Source organism: Neophocaena asiaeorientalis, unplaced genomic scaffold, assembly GCF_003031525.2.
Source record: "Neophocaena asiaeorientalis asiaeorientalis breed wild unplaced genomic scaffold, Neophocaena_asiaeorientalis_V1.1 scaffold57, whole genome shotgun sequence".
Classification (NCBI taxonomy): Eukaryota; Metazoa; Chordata; class Mammalia; order Artiodactyla; family Phocoenidae; genus Neophocaena; species Neophocaena asiaeorientalis.
In genome coordinates, this window is record NW_020172731.1 from 2,417,954 (window position 1) to 2,438,114 (window position 20,161).

General features: G+C 36.9%; 1 pseudogene; it reads left to right on the top strand.

The window, feature by feature from the left end:
* Nucleotides 1–18,411: 18,411 nt before the first annotated feature.
* Nucleotides 18,412–19,105, top strand: LOC112396601 (nucleolar protein of 40 kDa pseudogene; annotated as a pseudogene).
* The last annotated feature ends 1,056 nt before the right edge of the window (nucleotides 19,106–20,161 follow it).

Sequence of the window (20,161 nt, forward strand, 5' to 3'; positions counted from 1 at the left end):
ATGGCCTTTATTATGTTAAGGTAAGTTCCCTCTATTCTTATTGATTTTTAAAGGGAGATTATATTAGTTTTTTCTAGTCATTAAGGGGCTATTTCTGTCATTCTGAAGTAGAGAGTCCATTGGTTGTGTAATATACCTCTGTGTGCAGAAGAGACAAAATCGTTTTCATCAGCAAATCAGAATCAGCTACTTTACATCATAGTAAAAGGCCTTTCAGTTTCTGTTAGATTTGCACCTAAAATGATAATTAAGTTTAGGAACCCACATTGTAAAGGAATTTGGTTTAGCTTAGAACTATGGAATTTTAATGGATAATTAAACACATACAAAAAACCACATACTGTTCATGGGAGTTTTTATATAAGCTGGGGGGCAAAATCATTTTTTCTTAGTTCTGAAAATAATTTGGACTTCTTGAATGAGCCTTGTTTACCCAAATGTGTACCTTAACCTGTTAGTAACTAACTGTTGTTTCAGAACTGACCTAAATATTGAATTCTAACAATGAGATTTTTATGACATCAACCAACCAGACAGATCTCAGTGATGGTTAAATGCAGACTCCAGAAGTACAATTTGTTAGGCAATCCATGTTATTTATTTTCATTTCTGTTGCTCCCCAGAAAGTTTTGTTAGTGTTTTCTTGCCCTTCATACTTTTCCAGGGAACTTGGTGGCAGCATTGAAAGTGAGTTAGGCTGTGAGACAGGCAGCATAAGTCGTGGCAGGAGTTTTGGACCTTGTCTGTGTAGATTTATGTGCTTCCAATTATCAATGTGTGGGAGTTTTGTCAAAAAACCTGGGCTTGTGGTTCCTTTTGTTCTTCAGTGTCTGTTGTGGTTTAACTTTTAAATGGGATGCAAATGTGACTTATAGTGCATGGCATGATGCAATTAGAGAAGATTGGACTTTACAAGGCAATGCAAACTTGAGCAGGGAAGGACTGCGCGTGAGTAACATGTTCTTGTGGGTGACGAAGGAACAATCCAGCACGGCTTGTGGTGAGACTGGAGAGTAAACACGTGAAAGTTTGCTCTGTATAAAGAAGGTGGCATCCTTCCCTGTGGTCTGGGGGAGCAGAACTAATGCCATCTCTTAAACATTTTAAAAGAGCTGTTAAGTAGCATACCCATGCTGTTAAGAAAAAACTTATCCAATAACAATTTTTCCCATTGGGCAGAACCGTATGCCCTGAGTCTTATCAGAGACCTAAAGAAGTTCATTTATCAACATTCCAGATAGCCACATGATTGCAGTATTTGTGCTAGCACTTTTTGATGTCATGTTCCCAAGGACTTTTAAAGTTCTGAGCAAAAGTCCATGTTGTATGATTAACAAATTTTGCAGGTGGAGCATCCTTAAAGAACAGATTCCAGTAAATTCAAGTTTGCCAATTCAGAGTTCCTACAGTTACTTAATGACATGAAATCAAATTATTGAAGTATAATTCATTCAGTCACCCATCAAAACTATCTTGAACACTTTCCATAATCCAGAAAATAAGTACACATCAATGGCAAAAATTGAAAACAATTAGCATATTTTTAATTTATAAAGTGGCATGGACCTGAAAAGAACTGGGTTTTAGTCTTTGCTCTTACACTCTTGTAAGCCTTGTTTTGACAATGCAGATATGTTGTAACTTGCAGTATTTGAACACACATTCAGCACATTTTAAATAGCTGTTTAGTTGAACGGTTTTAAAAAATACGTTTAGGGTAGCAATTTTTAAACTGTAAAGTGAGGAAATTGGATTAGTATTGGCTATTGGGGAAATAGTTGGGTTTCAGATCCCACTACTGCCACTTAATCTTTGTGGGAGTCTTGAAAATTTTCTCTAATTTTCTTTGCCCATCTTCAAAGTAGCACTACTTTGCAGGGCTGTTGTACTGATGTTAATGCATGGGAACTGCTTAGAAAAGTGACTGCCACAAAGATGAACCTTACGCCGTTGCTCCTCCCCACTGCTAAGTTAGTCTGGTACTGGATCCCCAGTGACTAAATGCTGCAGTTCCCAACATTCGAAGTCTGGATCTGGAGATTCTAAGAATATTCAAACTGAGAGAGGGCCTTGATCATGTCTCAGGAATGAGAAGGGAGCATTTAATTTTTGGTTCATTGTTAGTCTAAGGACATGGGTCCTGCTCCATTGGTTTCAGCATGCAGCAAGCCAGCACCTATCTGGAGGCTTTCTGTCATTTGGAAACAGCTGGAGCAGACCTAAGGGAAGAGGGAACAAGAATAAGGGAATTGAGGAACAGCAGGGGCAAAACAATTTTCAGAAAAGCGCAAGATCTAACATAGGCAAATCATTTTTGTAGGCACCAAGCGCTAAAGGGTCAAGATATCTGACAGTCGTCCAGGGAGAAGTGAGGCGAGATTGGAACAAATCACTCTGCCATAGCGGCAGGGATGGAGACCATGAGAGTGTGGTGGAGAGGGCATGTCCCTGAGTGAGGAAGAGGAAGTGCCAAAAGAAAACTTCATCTATTTTCACACTTTGTCTCTGGTCCAATCCTTCCTAGAGATTTTTCTCAGTTCTGTTGTTTTTTTCCTTTCCCTTGTTTGGAGAAATGAGGCAGGGGAGGGACAGCTTTAATGAGCCGATTCTCTGAGGCAAAGAAGGGGCCAGGTTGGGGACTCGGCTGGGTTTTAGGTTACCTGTGCTAGCACCTGTGCTTAGTTCATTGGGCACCCCAGAGATGGATTGGCAGGCAGAGGAGTTGAATGCAAGTGTTACCTGTCCATCTGGCTTCTGCCTCTGAGTCTGCTACTTTACCTTGGTGCAAAAGGCAGCCATTTATCCAACTTCAGTAAAATTCTCTCATACCAAGTCCTGGTTGGTTTCAGGAGACTTTCACTAAAGTTTCATATTTGAGGGTAGGAGTGTGGGGTGCATTGTTGAGGTGAGCAGTGTGCATATTTGGGGGGTAGTTCACAAGAAGATATCACAGAGAATTACATGTGATCTCATTGTATTAGTGAGGGTTCTCCAAGGAAAAGAACCAAGAGGATGTAGATATATGTATAAAAGGAGATTTAGGATGAGGAATTGGTTCATGCAGTTACGGAGGCTGAGAAGTATTATGATCAGCCCTCTGGAAACTGGAAAGCTGGTGGTATACTTCAGTCTGAGTCTGAAGGTCTGAGAACCAGGGGAGTCAATGATGTAAATCCTAATCCAAGGACAAGTGAAATGAGGTGAGATGTCCTAGCTCAATCCATGAGGCAGGGAAAGGAACAAATTATTCCTTCCTCTACCTTTCATTCTATTCTGGCCCTCAATGGATTGGATGATGCCCAACCACACTGGGGAGGGCAGTCTACCAAGAGCACTGTTCCAAATGCTAATTTCATCCAGAAACACCTAGAAACAATGTTTAATCTGGGCACATGTGGCTCACTTAAATTGATGTATAAAATGAATCACACTCATCTTAATTGGTTTTTTTCATGTATTTTTCTCCTCTCTCACTTAGAATGTACATTAAACTCCTAGTATTATTGCAGTCATTTACCCACCATCTTTTGATATTTTATTGAATTACATCTACCAAGTAAATACTGAATTTATTGGTTAGTTATTGAATTGTTTCTACCATATAAATATTTAGTTCTTGAAAAAGTATTTTTTTAATATCTTTATTGGAGCATAATTGCTTTTACAATGTTGTGTTAGTTTCTGCTGTACAACAAAGTGAATCAGCTATAAGTATACATATATCCCCATATCCCCTCCCTCTTAAGCCTCCCTCCCATACTCTTTGTCCCACCCCTTTAGGTCTTCACAAAGCATCGAGCTGAACTTGTGCTGTACAGCAGCTTCCCACTAGCCATCGATTTTACATTTGGGAGTGTATCTATGTCAGTGCTACTCTCTCATTTCATCCCAGCTTCCCCTTCCCACCCTGCCGCCTCCATGTCCTCAAGTCCATTCTCTACATATGCATCTTTATTCCTGCCTTGCCTCTAGGTTCATCAGTACCGTTCTTTTAGATTCCATATATGTGTGTTAGCATACAGTATTTGTTTTTCTCTTTCTGACTTACTTCACGCTGTATGACAGACTCTAGGTCCATCCACCTCACTACAAATAACTCAATTTCATTTCTTTTAATGGCTGAGTAATATTCCATTGTATATATGTGCCACATCTTCTTTATCCATTCATCTGTCGATGGACATTTAGGTTGCTTCCTTATCCTGGCAATTGTAAATAGTGCTGCAGTGAACACTGTGGTACATGACTCTTTTTGAATTATGGTTTTCTCCGGGTATTTGCCCAGTAGTGGGATTGCTGGGTGGCAAGGTAGTTCTATTTTTAGTTTTTTAAGGAACCTCCATTCTGTTCTCCACAGTGGCTGTATCAATTTACATTCCCACCAACAGTGCAGAAGGGTTCCTTTTTTTTTTCCACACCCTCTCCAGCATTTATTGTTTGTAGATTTTTTTTTTTTAGATGTTGGGGGTAGGAGTTTATTAATTTATTTTATTTATTTTTGCTATGTGTGTTCTTCGTTTCTGTGCGAGGACTTTCTCTAGTTGTGGCAAGCAGGGGCCACTCTTCATCGCGGTGCGTGGGCCTCTCACTGTCACGGCCTCTCTTCTTGCAGAGCACAGGCTCCAGACTCACAGGCACAGTAGTTGTGGCTCATGGGCCTAGTTGCTCTGCGGCATGTGGGATCCTCCCAGACCAGGGCTCGAACCCGTGTCCCCCGCATTAGCAGGCAGATTCTCAACCACTGTGCCACCAGGGAAGCCCTGTAGATTTTTTGATGATGGCCATTCTCACAGGTGTGAGGTGATACCTCATTGTGGATTTGATTTGCATTTCTCTAATGATTAGTGATGCTGAGCATCTTTTCATGTGTTTCTTGGCCATCTGTATGTCTTCTTTGGAGAAATGTCTATTTAGGTCCTCTACCCACTTTTGGATTGGGTTGTTTGTGGGGTTTTTTTGATATTGAGCTGCATGAGCTGCTTGTATATTTTGGAGATTAATCCTTTGTTAGTTGTTTCATTTGCAAATATTTTCTCCCATTCTGAGGATTATCTTTTCGTCTTGTTTATGGTTTCCTTTGCTGGCTAAAGTTCTTTTAAGTAAAAATTTTTCTAGCCACTTACCTTTACAAAAAGATGGTATATCTTTTAACACACATATCACACAGAACGTATTTCAGATTAGTGACTCTTTGGCCGTAATCATAAGTTAAATTCAACTCCTATAAAATCTACGCTGAGTATAGGATGAATGATAAAAATGATGTAATAGTTGACTTCCTCTTGGTGTTTTCTTAAATATTCTGTAATTAAATGCTAGTATAAAATAATAGAAATGTTAGTTTGTTTAAAAAGAAGATAATAAGTTAGTCTTTTACTGGCTATTATAATGAGATTTTATTTATTGGGGTAACATTGGTTTATAACTTTATACAAGTTTCATGTGTACAACATCATAATTTGACTTCTGTATATACTACTAAAAGTCTAGTTTCCATTTGTTACCATACAGTTGACCTCTTTTACCCATTTTGCCTTCCCCCTTCCTTCCCTCCTTCCTCTCTTTGATAACCATTGATGTTTTCTGTATCTGTGTGTTTTTGCTCGTTTCTTCATTTACTTCTTTTATATTCTACATGTGTGTGAAATCATACGATATTTGTTTTTCTCTGTCTGACTTGTTTCACTTAGCATAGTACCCTTAAAATCCATCCATGTTGTAGCAAATGGCAATATTTCATCTTATGGCTGAGTAATATTCCAGTGTTCGTGTGTATATGTGTATACTACGTCTTTATCCATTCATCCATCAGTGGCCACTGAGGTTATTTCCATATCTTGGCTATTGTAAATAATGCTGTAATCAATATGGGGATGCTTTTCGAATTAGTGTTGTGTTCTTTGGATACCCAGAGGTGGAATAGCTGGATCATTTGAAAGTTCCATTCTTAATTTTTTGAGGCATCTTCACATTGTTTTCCATAGTGGCTCCACTAATTTACATTCCCACCAAGTGTGTACAGGTGTTCCCTTTTCTCCACATCTTCTTTCACAATTGTTATTTCTTATCTTTTTTGATAAGAGCAATTCTAACAGGTGTGAGGTGATAGCTCATCATGGTTTTGATTTGTATTTCCACGATGATTAGTGATGTTGAGCACCTTTTCATGTACCTGTTAGTCATCTGTAAGTCTTTGGAAAATTGTCTATTCAGTTCCTCTGACCATTTTTAATCAGGTTTTTTTTTGTTGTTGTTGTATGAATTCTTTATATATTTTGGATATTAACCCCTTATTGGATATGATTTAAAAATATCTTCTCCCATCCAGTAGGTTGTCTTTTTGTTTTGAGTTTCATTTGATGTGCAGAAGAGTTTTAGTTTGACATAGTTCCAATTTTTTTATTTTGCATGTGGCTATCCAGTTTTCCCAATGCCATTTACTGAAGGGACTTTTCATTCTGCATTATATTGTTCTTGGCTTTTTTGTTGTAAATTAGTTTTCCATATATGTGTGGGTTTATTTCTGGACTCTCAATTCTGTTCTGCTATATGTATGTTTTCTGCCAATACCATGCTATTTTCGTTACTATAGCTGTGTACTATAATTCAAAATCAGAGATTGTGATACCTCCAGCTTTGTTTTTCTCAGGATTGTTTTGGCTATTTGGCGTCTTTGTGGTTCCATATAAATTTTAGCATTTTTGTTCTATTTCTGTGAAAAATATTGTTGGGATTTTGGTACAAGATTGCAATGAATCTGTGGATTGCTTTAGGTAATGTGGATATTTTAAAAATATTAATTCTTCCAATCCATGAACACAGAATATCTTTCCATTTCTTTGTTTCTTTAATTTCTTTCAACAGTGTCTTACAGTTTTTAGTATACATGATTTTCACTTCCTTTGTTAGATTTATTTCCAGGTATTCTTTTTGTTGCAGTTGTAAATGGGATCATTTTTCTTAGTTTCTCTTTCTGATAGGTCATTGTTAGTGTATAGAAACACAACAGATTTTTGCATATTTATTTTGTACCCTGCAACTTTACTGTATATATTAGTTCCAGTAGTTTTTTGGTGGAGTCTTTAGAGTTCTTTCTATTTAAACTCATGTTATCTGCAAGAATGGACAGTTTTTCTTCCTTTTTAATTTGAATGCTTTTTCTTTTTCTTACCTAATTTCTCTGGCTAGGACTTCAATGCTGTGTTTAATAAGAGTGGTGAGAGTGGGCATCCTTATTTTGTTCCTCATCTTAGAGGGATAGCTTTCAGTTTTTCACCATTGAGTATGATGTTAGCTGAGGGTTTTTTCATATATGGTCTTTTTTTATGTTCAAGTATGTCCCTTCTATACCCATTTTTTTGAGAGTTCTTATCATAAATGGACGTTGAATATTGTCAAATGCTTTGTCTGCATTTATTGAGATGGTCATATAATTTCTATCCTTTGTTAATGTGGTATATCACATTGATTTATGGTTGTTGAACCATCTTTGCATCCTTGGAATGAATCTCGGTTGATCATGGTGTATAATCCTTTTAAAGTATTGTTGAATTCAGTTTGCTGATATTTTGTTGAGGATTTTTGCATTTATGTTCATCAGAGATACTGGCCTATAATTCCTTTTTTTGTTGTTGTTTTGTCCTTGCCTGGTTTTGGTATTAGGATAAATGATGGCATTATAAAATGAGTTCAGAAGAGTTCCCTTATCTTCATTTTTTAGGAAGAATTTGAGAATAGGTATTAATTCTTCTTTGAATATTTAGTAGAACTTACCAGTGAAGCTGTCTGATCCTGGACTGTTGTTTTTTTGACAGGTTTCCATTAATGTTTCAGTCTCCTTGCTAGTGATCAGTCTATTCAGATTTTCTGTCTTGGAAGGTTGTATGATTCTAAGAATTTATCCATTTCTTCTAGATTGTCCAATTTGTTGGTGTATAGCTATTAATAGTCTCTTATAGTCCTTTGCATTTCTGTTATATCTTACTTCTCTTTCATTTTTTTTTTTTTTTTTTTTTTACGGACTGTCAACCACTGCGCCATCAGGGAAGCCCACCTCTTTCATTTTTGATTGTTTTATTTGAGTCTTCTCTCTCTTTTTCTTAGTCTAGGTAAAGGCTTGTCAATTTTGTTAAAATTTTCAAAGAACTAGTTCTTAGGTTTACTTTTCTTTTGTCTTTTTAGGCTCTTTCATTTATTTCTGCTCTGATTTTTATTATTTCCTTCCTTCCTTCTGACTTTGGGTTTTATTCTTTTTTTCTTGTTCCTTTAGTTGGAAAGTTAGATTGAGGTTTTTCTTGTTTCTTGAGTAGGCCTGTGTAGCTATAAACTTCACTCTTGGTACTGCTTTTGCTGTATTCCGTAGGTTTTAGTATGTCATATTTTCATTTTCTTTTGTCTTCAGGTATTTTTGGAGTTCTCCTTTGATTGCTTTTTACCCAGTAGTTGTTCAGTAGCATGTTATTTAGTCTTCACATGTCTGTAATTTTTCCAGCTTTCTTGTAGTTGGTTTCTAGTTTTATACCCTTGTGGTTAGAAAAGATGCTTGATATGATTTCAGTCTTAAATTTGAGACTTGTTTTGTGTCCCAAAATATGGTCTATCCTTGAGAATGTTCCATGTACACTTGAAGAATATGTATTCTACTGCTTTTGGATGGAATGTTCTGTAGATGTCTATTGAGACTATCTGATCTAATGTTTCATTTAAGGCTCATTTTTGTTGTTGACTTTCTGTCTGATATATCCATTGATATAAGTGGGGTGTTAAAATCCTCTGCTATTATTGTCTTGCTGATGATTTCTCACTTTAGGTCTGTTAAAAAGTCCTTTATATATTTTGGTGTTCCCATGTTAGGTGCATATATATTAATAAATGCTATGTTGTTTTATTGATGGATTGTTCCCCTTATCATGAAATAATGCCCATCTTTGTCTCTTGTTACCTTTTTGGGGGGTTGAAATTCTGTTTTGTCTAATAAGTATGGCTACACCCAATTTCTTTTGGCTGCCATTTGCCTGGAGTATCATCTTACATCCCTTCACTTTGAGCCTGTGTTTTCTTTAGAGCTGAGATGAATCTCCTGGTGACAGCGTATAGTTGGGTCTTGTTTTTAATCCATCCAGCCACTCTGTCTTTTGACTGGTGAAATCAATACACTTACATTTAGGGTGACTATTGATGTTTGAAGACTTAGTGCTGCCATTTTATATTTTGTTTTCTGGTCGCTATATCATTTCTTTTTCCTCGTGTTTCTCTCTACCATTTTAGTTTTGTGGTTTTCTATGATTTTTTTTTTCTCAGTTTCCTCTTTTGTGTTGCTGCTTTAGATTTTTGTTTTGTTATTATCATGGGCTTTGTATGAAATGTCTCATAGATAAAATAGTCCTTTTTCTGCTGATAGCATCTTTTCTTCATTTGCTTTACAGGTTCTCTTCTTTTCCCCTTCCCCCCTCTGTGTTTTTTTTTGTCACCTTGTCTGTTTTTTTTTTACGGTATGTGGGCCTCTCACTGTTGCGGCCTCTCCCGTTGCGGAGCACAGGCTCGGGACGCGCAGGCTCAGCGGCCATGGCTCACGGGCCCAGCCGTTCAGCGGCATGTGGGATCCTCCCAGACCGGGGCACGAACCCGCATCCCCTGCATCGGCAGGCGGACTCTCAACCACTGCACCACCAGGGAAGCCCACCTTGTCTGTTTTTATGTTGTGAGTTTGTTACCGAATTAAAGTAGCTATAGTTATTCATAATGCTCCCCCCCCATTTAAGTTATAATTGTTTGACAATCTATTCTGATATGGAGTTGGAATTTTCTGATTCTGTGTACTTATCGCCCTAGTCAAAGTTTTGTGTACTTTTGTTTTTTCATTTCAGGTAGAAGGGCTCCTTTGAACATTTCTTGTAAGGCAGGTCTAGTGGTGGTAATCTCCTTCAGCTTTGGTTTTCTGAGAAAGCTTTTATTTCTCCTTTATATCTAATGGATAACTTTGCTGGGTATTCTTGGCTGACAGTTTTTATCTTTCAATATTATGAGTATGTCATTCACTCTCTCCTGGCCTATCAAGTTGATGCTGAGAAATCTGCTGATAGCCTAGTGGGGGTACCTTTGTAGGTTACTCTCTTTTTCCGCTAGCTGCCTTTAAAATTCTTTATCACTGAGTTTTGACAGTTTTAAAATAATGGGTCTTGGAGAAGGTTATTTTGCTTTGGGAGTTTTTCCTTTCCTGTAGATTCTTTCTTCTTTTTCACTTCAAGAAGCTCCTTTAACATTTCTTTTAGGGTAGGTTTATTATTGATGAACTCCTTCAGTTTTTGCTTGTCTGAGAAGTGCTTTTATCTCTCCTTCAATTCTAAGTGAATATCTTGCTGTGTAGAGCATCCTAGGTTTCAGGTTTTTCCCTTTCAACACTTTAAATATATCATGCTACTCTCTTCTGGCCTGCAAAGTTTCTAAAGAAAAGATGGCTTTTGGGGGTTCCCTTTTTTCTTTTGTTTTTTGTTTTTTTTTGTTTTTGCAGTACGTGGACCTCTCACTGCCACAGCCCCCCGCCCCACCCTGCTGTGGAGCACAGGCTCCGGACGCGCAGGCCCAGCGGCCATGGCCCACAGGCCCAGCCGCTCCGCGGCATATCGGACCCTCCCATACTGGGGCACGAACCTGTGTCCCCCGCACCGGCAGGTGGACTCCCAACCACTGCACCACCAGGGAAGCCCTAGGGTGTTCCCTTTTATATGACTTTTTCTCTGGTTGCCTTTAGAATTCTCTTTATTTTTTAACATTTGCTATTTTAATTAAATGCCTTGGTTTCATCTTGTTTGGGACCATCTGGGCTTCCTGTAGCCGGATATCTGTTTCCTACTTCAGGTTTGGAGAGTTTTCAGCCACAATTTCATAAAATACATTTTTGATTCTCTTCTCTCTCTTCTCCTTCTCGGACCCTATCTGACGTAAATGTTGATATGCTTAATGTTATTCCAGATATGTCTAAAAGAAGAACTCACTTTGGATTAGAACAAATCTCAAATACTGACGTCAAAAACCATTCTTGTAAACAAGGACAGTTTAATTAAATTGAGATCCAATTATATGCTATCTACAGGAGAAACCCTTTAGATTCAAAGATACAAACAGATTAAAAGTAAAAGGAAGGGAAAAAGATTTATCATGCAAACTGCAACCATAAGAAGAGTGCGCTGGCTACCTTAATATCAGACAAAATAGGCTTTGGTGTTAAAAATGTTCTAAAGTTGTGGTGGCAGTTCTACACATCTTGAATATACTAAAAAACATTGTACAGTTTACAAATGTATGGATTGTATTTTTACTAGTCGCATATGATCCCTTTAAATGCATTAGGATTATATTGAAAATATTCACCCAAAGCAAAATAATTTAAATATCACCATGAGGCTATAAAGATGGCAACTGTCATCCACAGTCTAACATTTTTATATTCATCAAAACAACCCTATTATTTTACTCTTCTTTCTTCAGGTGAAGAAACTAAGTGATTTTCCTGAGATCAGTTGATAATGAGAGACTTAGGACTAGCATCTTAGAATTTGGACTTGGTTTATTTATATACTTAATTTTGACTTGACTGTCTACTATATGTAAAAAACTCTACTTGGAATTGAGGATTCAGTGGAAAATAAAAACAGAAATGGATCCTGTCTTCTTGGGTATTACAGTCCAGTGGGAATAAGGACAGTATTCTAATAACCGCAACTGTGGTGAGTGTTAGAAAGAGTGGACTGGCAGGGCTGTGATAGAGTGAAAGTAATTTGACAGCAGAGGGAAGTCATAGAAGGCTTTCTTGTGACAATGGCAAGTGAGCTGAGTTCTGATGGAAGACCAGGCACAGGTAGGGAGGGGTGGAGAGAGTATCTCATGGAGTAGCATAGCAGCAGATCTGTGGTTGGAGAGAGCAGAGTACACTTGAGAAATAAAAAAGAGGCTTGTTTTGCTGGCCCATTGAACTACCCAATAACTCAGAATGTAAGATTGTTTTTAAAATGCAAAATTTGGTTTCCTTGGATATGAACTTGTTATTATAATTTGTTATTTCTTTGTAAGTATTGCTTTTGGGTTTAAAGCTTTTGAAATAAATAATACTTGAATGATATCATATCTTCTTTGAAATCCCACAGATTTAGTGTGGAATAGTTTTTATGAAAATCTTAGACAATATTTCCATTTGTTATGGGAGATTACTATATTATATAAAAAGCATCTAATGCAAAATCAGATATCCAGATTGTGAGAAAATTCTAGAGTTAGGCATTTTTATACTACAAAATGGAGCAGCCCAAATTTTCATTCAATCTTTGATCTTACCAGCATCTTATTTTAATATACATTTTCTTTATCTTTAGCTAGCAAATGTAGAGCAGCTAAAATATGTTAAAGACTCAGTGGTGCATATCTGATTGAATAACCAATAAACAAAATACAGTGTTTCATTTTCCCTGAAACTGCAGGCCTTATTTTTTGCAAAGACAGATCATGAAGGCAAAAAATAGGTCTATCCTGAGAATTTGATAGTTTAATTTCTTTTTCCTGAATTTCTCTACTATCCTGTATGTTCCTGTCACTTTCTCTACCAAAAGTAGGGTGAGTCTAATGAACAAATTGTGAAAGGACCTCTTCTGCGTATTCTGTCAATATGGAACTGATTTGAAATGAGGGAAAATATAGAAAGTTTGTAAATGGATTACCTTATGTAGTCCATAAGCAGAAGAAACTAGACCTTTGTCTTTTGACATCTAACATGTAGACCAAGGTAGAAATATCCATGGCAGCATTGATCTATAGACCTATTTGTTGAGTCCACGACATGACTTAGAATTTTTAAAATTAGTTTATCAACATTTCAAACTTAGGTGTTACTTATATAAAAGGTTTGTCTTCTCATAAAAATATCAGACAATTGGGTAGCACTGGGTCCACAATAATAAATTGGAATGGCAATTGTGCCTTTTAAAAAGCAGTGAACTCTCTAGTTTGTCACCATCTCCATCTGGCCTTCTTCATTTATTTACATCACTTGCTAAGCACCTTTAGGCATTTGATTATTTTAGCACCTGTATTACTGTTCTTTGTGTGCAAGAAAGTAGAACTGAACATGTTAGGAACTCTTAAGAGGATGATATTTTTACTCAACTTGCAAGCTAGCAAATTAGGCTTGCTGCAGTTTCACAAATGCTGGCAGAAGACATGAGACTCTTGGGTCAAAGACAAAGGACTTTATTAATAGCAGTAGCTAGAGTATCAGCATTTTCTTTTACCAATTCTGTGAACCCAAATTCCTACAGGGTGATTTGTGTGTGATATTGAATAAAATCTGACCTACATACAGATTCTGTTTTCATGCATTCCAGATCAGGAACAAATCTTTATGGCTGAAAGAAATTTTAGAATTTTGAGTGGTTAGAATGTTGAGGACTAATTGAATGTAGATTTGTTATTAGATTAGTATTTTATTAGGTATATATATCTATGTGAAATTTATATGTATATTTTTATCAAATTAAGGTGATTTTAAATTTTGAGATAATTTTAGATTAATGGAAGAATTTCAAAAGTAATAGAGTTTCTGAAACTTTTCACCCAGCTTCCCCTTATGTTAACATCTTATATAATCACAAGACTCTATCAAAGATAAGAAATTAACCATGGTATGATATTATTAGATAAACTACAAAATTTATTCAGATTTTATCAGATATTTCATTTATTTTTGTTTTTCTGGTTCAGGATCCAACCCAGCATCTCATATTGCAAATAGTTATCATGTTTCCCTAGTCTCCTCCAATGTATAAGAGTTTCTCAGTCTTTCTTTGTATTTTATGGTCTTGACCCTTGTGAAGAGGATTGGTCATTATATTATAGAACATCTTTTCTTTTTTTCCTCCCCCCCCCTCCCTCCCTCCCTTTCTTCCTTCTCTTTTTCTGCTTTTGGTATCAGGGTGATGCTGGCCTTGTAGAATAAGTTTGGACTTATTTGGATTTCTTCCTCTGCAGTTTTTTGGAATAGTTTGAGAAAAAGTATTTAAATAAGTCATCACATAAATATAAATGAGAGGAAGAAACCCCTTGTGATCCAATGACAGATGCTGAAAATGCATTTAATAATCTTTAAGTTAACTAAATTGATTTAATTCCTAATTAAAACTCTTATTAACCTGGAAATAAACTGTTGATGAAACCCTAGATTCTCAACATTACATATTTTACTCAATAGTTACTTGCAGATGAATTAATGTTAGTTACAAGTTATTAAATATAAAAAATTAAATCACAAAAGTACCAGAAATATGTAGTGAGATATTTGTATAATTTGGGAAAAATGATGTCAAAAGTAGTAAGAAAAAAGTTTAAATGATTTTGACTATATGACAATTTAATTCTTTACCACCAAATATAAAGAAACAAAATACAGGTGTTATCAAAGTAAGTTAACCACTGCACTGAAAAAAAATGCTTGCAACATATATGGTAAGAATATCCATTAACAAAAAATGATTTCTTACAAACTAATGAACAAAAGATGAATTCAACAGCTGACTAGTAGAAATTTGTGAAAACACATTTAACAGGAATGTAAAAGTGTCCAAATAAGTATGGAAATATGTTCAAATTAATAGAATTAATCTTCAAATTAGAGCCACATTTTTGTCCATCAGGGCATATGAGAAAACATTCATTTCAATGTATAGATTTAGTAACAGTGTAGGGAAGCCACTTTCACGCACTGAAGTGGGAATGTTATTTTGTCTGACATTGAGTATATTTTGACAACTATCAAAACCTCTGAAACAACCTAACAAGTTCATTTCTAATTTCCCCCCAAGCAAACAATTGTACAAGTTTACCAAATTATATAAACAAATACCTTTATTGTAATTTCTTATTTATAATAACAAAAAGGGTGTGTGTATTGCTCTGTGAAACCACTTAAATACATATAGTATGAAGATTAATAAAATAAACTATGTAAAATACCAGGTAACCATTAAACTATTTATTGATAGAAAGATACACAAGAAGTTAAGTGAAAATATCAGCTTATATCACTATATGCATATGTATGTGTGTGTGTATATATATGTGTGTGTATATATATGTGTGTGTATATATATATATATATATATATATATATATAAACTCTTCTCTAAATTTAAACGTCAAAATGTTGGCAGTAGTTTTCTCTGATGGTAGCATTATGAAAACTTTTGCATTTATTTTGTTGTTTTAAAGTTATTTAAAACAATAGTTTATTTTTTAAAGTTAATTTTCTTAAATTTTAGTGGTATGGTTGATTTACAATGTTGTGTTAGTTTCAGGTGTGCAGTAAAGTGAACGTTATACATATGCAAATATCCACTTTTTATTTTTAAGATTCTTTTCCCATGTAGGCCATTACAGAGTATTGAGTTCCTTGTGCTATACAGCAGGTTATTATTAGTTATTTATTTATATATAGTAGTGTGTATATGTCAGTCCCAGTCTCCCAATTTATCCCTCCCTCCCCCCAATCCCCTCATAACCGTAAGTTTGTTTTCTACATCCATCACTCTACTTCTGTTTTGTAAATAAGTTCATTTGTAGCCCCTCCTTTTTTAGATTCCACATATAAGTGATATCATGTGATATTTGTCTTTCTGTGTCTAACTTACTTCACTCAGGATGACAATCTCTAGGTCCATCCATGTTGCTGCAAATGGCATTATTTTGTTCTTTTTTTATGGCTGGGTAATATTCCATTATATGTACTACATCTTCTTTGTCTAGTTCTCTGTTGATGGACATTTAGGTTGTTTCCATGAACTGGCTATTGTAAATAGTGCTGCAATGAACGTTGGGGTGCATGTATCTTTTTTTGAATTGTGGTTTTCTCTGGATATATGCCCAGGGGTGGGATTTCTGGGTCATATGGTAGTTCTACTTTTAGTTTTGTAAGGAACCTCCATACTGTTCTCCATAGTGGCCATACCAGTTTACATTCCCACCAACAGTGTAGGAAGGTTCTCTTTTCTCCACAGCCTCTCCAGCATTTATTGTTTGTAGATTTTTGGTGGTGGCCATGCTGACCAGTGTGAGGTGATACCTTATTGTAGTTTTGATTTGCATTTCTCTAATAATTAATGATGTTGAGAATCTTTTCATGTGCTTTTTGGCCATCTGTGTGTCTTCTTTGGAGAAATGTCTATTTAGATCTCTCCCCAAGTTTTGATTGGGTTATTTGTTTTTTGATATTAAACTGCATGAGTGTTTGTATATTCTAGAGATTAATCCCTTGTTGGTTGCTTCATTTGCAAATATTTTCTTCCATTCTGAGGGTTGTCTTTTTGTTTTGCTTATGGTTTCCTTTGCTGTACAAAAGCTTTTATTTATTTATTTATTTGCGGTATGCGGGCCTCTCACTGTTGTGGCCTCTCCCGTTGCGGAGCACAGGCTCCGGACGCACAGGCTCAGCATCCGTGGCTCATGGGCCCAGCCGCTCTGCAGCATGTGGGATCTTCCCAGACCGGGGCACGAACCTGTGTCCCCTGCATCGGCAGGTGGACTCTCAACCACTGTGCCACCAGGGAAGCCCTACAAAAGCTTTTAAGTTTAATTAGTTACCATTTGGGTTTTTTTTGTTTTTATTTTCATTACTCTAGGAGGTGGATAAAAAAGCTCTTGCTGCGATTTATGTCAAAGAGTGTTCTGCCTATGTTTTTCTCTAAGAGTTTTATAGTGTCTGGCCTTACATTTATGTCTTTAATCCACTTTGAGTTTATTTTTGTGTATGGTGTTAGGGAATGTTCTAATTTCATTCTTTTACATGTAGCTGTCCAGTTTTCCCAGCACCACTTACTGACAAGACTGTCTTTTTTCTGTTGTATATTCTTGCCTACTTTGTCATAGATTAGGTTACCATAGGTGTGTGGCTTTATCTCTGGACTTTCTATCCTGTACCCGTGATCTATATTTCTGTTTTTGTGCCAGTGCCATACTGTCTTGATTACTTTAGCTTTGTAGTATAGTCTGAAGTCAGGGAACCTGATTCCTACAGGTCCATTCTTCTTTCTCAAGATTGGTTTGGCTATTCAGGATCTTTTGTGCTTCCATACAAATTGTAAAATTTTTTTTTTCTAATTCTGTGAAAAATGCTATTGGTAATTTGATAGGGATTACATTGATTCTGTAGATTGCTTTGGGTAGTATAGTCATTTTCACAATATTGATTCTTCCAATCTAAGAACATGGTATATCTCTCCATCTGTTTGTGTCATCTTTGATTTCTTTCATCAGTATCTTATAGTTTTCTGGGTACAGGTGTATTGCCTCCTTAGGTAGGTTTATTCCTAGGTATTTTATTCTTTTTGTTGTGATGGTAAATGGGATTGTTTCCTTAATTTCTCTTTCTGATCTTTTGTTGTTTGTCTCCATTTTAAATAATTTTTACTATAGGCATAATTTTATCATACAATAAAATAACAATATTTAAAAATAATTTTAGTTTCTATCAGCAGTTGACTAAGCCTTCTAGCATGAGAATAATTTTTACACTATTGTTATTTTTATTGTAATGGATATATTTACAGTTGATCTCATTATTTGCCGTGGTCATATTTTATAAAAAGTGTTTGCAAACACTGAATGAATACTCAATCATTGCTCCTAGGAGAAATATGGGAGTAAGTTCTTGTGAGCTTCTGCTCGCAACATTTTCATCAAATAATCAATATGTATCATTGTTTTATGTATGTTTCTATATAAAAATACCTAATTTTTAAAAAAACATCTTTATTGGAGTATAATTGCTTTACAATGGTATGTTAGTTTCTGCTTTATAACAAAGTGAGTCAGCTATACATATACATATATCCCCATATCTCCTCCCTCTTGCGTCTACCTCCCACCCTCCCTATCCCAACTTTGTACTAGGTGGTCACAAAGTACAAAGCTGATCTCCCTGTGCTATGTGGTTGCTTCCCATTAGCTATCTATTTTACATTTGGTAGTGTATATATGTCCGTGCCACTCTCTCACTTCGTCCCAGCTTACCTTTCCCCCTCCCCGTGTCCTCAAGTCCATTCTCTACATCTGCGTCTTTATTCCTGTCCTGTCCCTAATTTAATATATATTGTTGTTTCATTAACATTGAACTCCCTGGCTATAGAACTATAACTCATGTCTTTTTGAAGCTTATTTAACACACTTATTTTCTCTGTAAGGCATATAAGAGCCTTCTTGTGCTTAGGAGCACCAGACGACACTTCAGCACATGCTTGGAAGGCATTTTAAGAAGCAGTATCAGGGTGTTTTGAGCAATGCTGTAGCTGGGAGACCTGACGCTGACACCAAGACGCTTGAATTAGCTTTAGCAGAAGATAAATGGAGGAACCACAGAACATTAAGGATGATTCGGGAAGACCCAAGACCATGGAGAACTTGCCTTCTCCCTACACTATTTTCCAAGGAGAGTTGCTATGGTGACAGACTATGGAGACTTTATCAAAATCCCAGGCTGTCGGGAGCAAGGTCTGGTCCATGGAGCTCACATGTCGTCCTGTCACGTGGATAAGCCCTCTGAGAGAGTAGACGTTGGAGACAAAGTGTGGGTGAAGCTTATTGGCTGAGAGATGAAAAATGATAGCATAAACGTATTCCTCTCCATGAAAGTTGTCAACCAAGGGACTGGGAAGGACCTTGACCCCAACAGTGTTATCACTGAGCAAGAAGAGAGGTGGCCTTCCAGGATTACACTGGGCAGAAGATCACCCTTGAGGCTGTCCTGAACACTACCTGCAAGAAGTGTGGCTGTAAAGGCCACTTTGCAAAGGATTATTTCATGCAACCAGGTGGGACCAAGTACTCTCTGATACCTGATGAGGAAGAGGAGAAGTTAGCACAGTTTGAAAAGCCTGACCCCATGAGAAATTCTTCTAGAAAAAGAAAGAAAAGCAAAAAAAGAAACATATAGACAGAAAGTTATCTGACTGACAGCTCAGACTCTGAGAATGATACAGGCAAGAAGGCAAGGCATGCGTCAAAAGAGAGCAAGGCAGCAAAGAAGAAGAAAAAGAAGAAGAAGTACAGTGAGGGAGAGTGGAAAGAGTAGAGGGGTTGGTTGAGAGAAGGAACCAGGAGCCTTGTGCCTTGAAGCCCTGGCTCCTGGAAAGACTCAGTCGTGAGAATATGGCCTCCCACCCCATTGACTTCTCTCCCATGGGAGATGGCTTTCCTTCGTGCCACAGGCAGGTATCAGAGATAGATATCAAAAGCATCTGCCTGAACGAGTTGTTTCCTTATCGCTCCTCATCCCTTTGCAAGTGACCCCTGCAGCTCACCCATTCATTCATCCAACTTCCTTCATTCAGCAGGAGTCCTATTACCCTCTCTAGTTGCCACTGCCAGAGCCAGATTCCAATACAGGAGTCCAAGCTAGAGCCACAGGTACTGTTTTGGAGGTGAATCTGGCTGTAGTTGCAGAACAGAGTGATTAGCCCTTCCCTGTTGACCTGCCCAGATGTTAGGGCTGATTGGTGGGTGATCTCTGCTGCATCCAACACAGGGACAGAGGGAGACTGGCAGTAGGAGGGAGAACATGGGAAGAATTGGTGCTCACTTTTTTCATTCCCCCTAACATGATTCTACTATGTTAGAAGTGACAGCCAGAAAACATTGATTGCAGTGACTGAGCTTGTGTGTGACGTTCCTCCAGACCACTGAACCAGACAGCTCAAGCCAAGATCATTGCTTTGTTTTCTTTTTACTATAGTGTTAGTCAGTTGGTTCCATTTTAGGTCTCTGCTTAAATTTCTGGCACCAAAAAAAAAAAAAAAAAAAAAGTAATATCACCAACAAAAAGGACAAAAATGCAAGAAGTTGTACTAAATAGACAATGAAAGAGATATTTGTTTACATTGCACCTAAAACGAGAAGGCAGAGTATTGTCTTGTTGACCTCAGCTGAGAATATGATGTAGGATGCCTCAAAATTTTCACAGCTCTGTGTATGTCCACAAAGTACTACAAAAGCATCACAGGTATTGTTGTTGGGGTTTATAAGTACATTTTAGTGAGTAGGTGAATGTGCAGATATGGGATCCCCAAATAATGAGAATAAACTATACTATGAAAACTCCATGATACATCCTGTTATTCAGGTTTTTCTG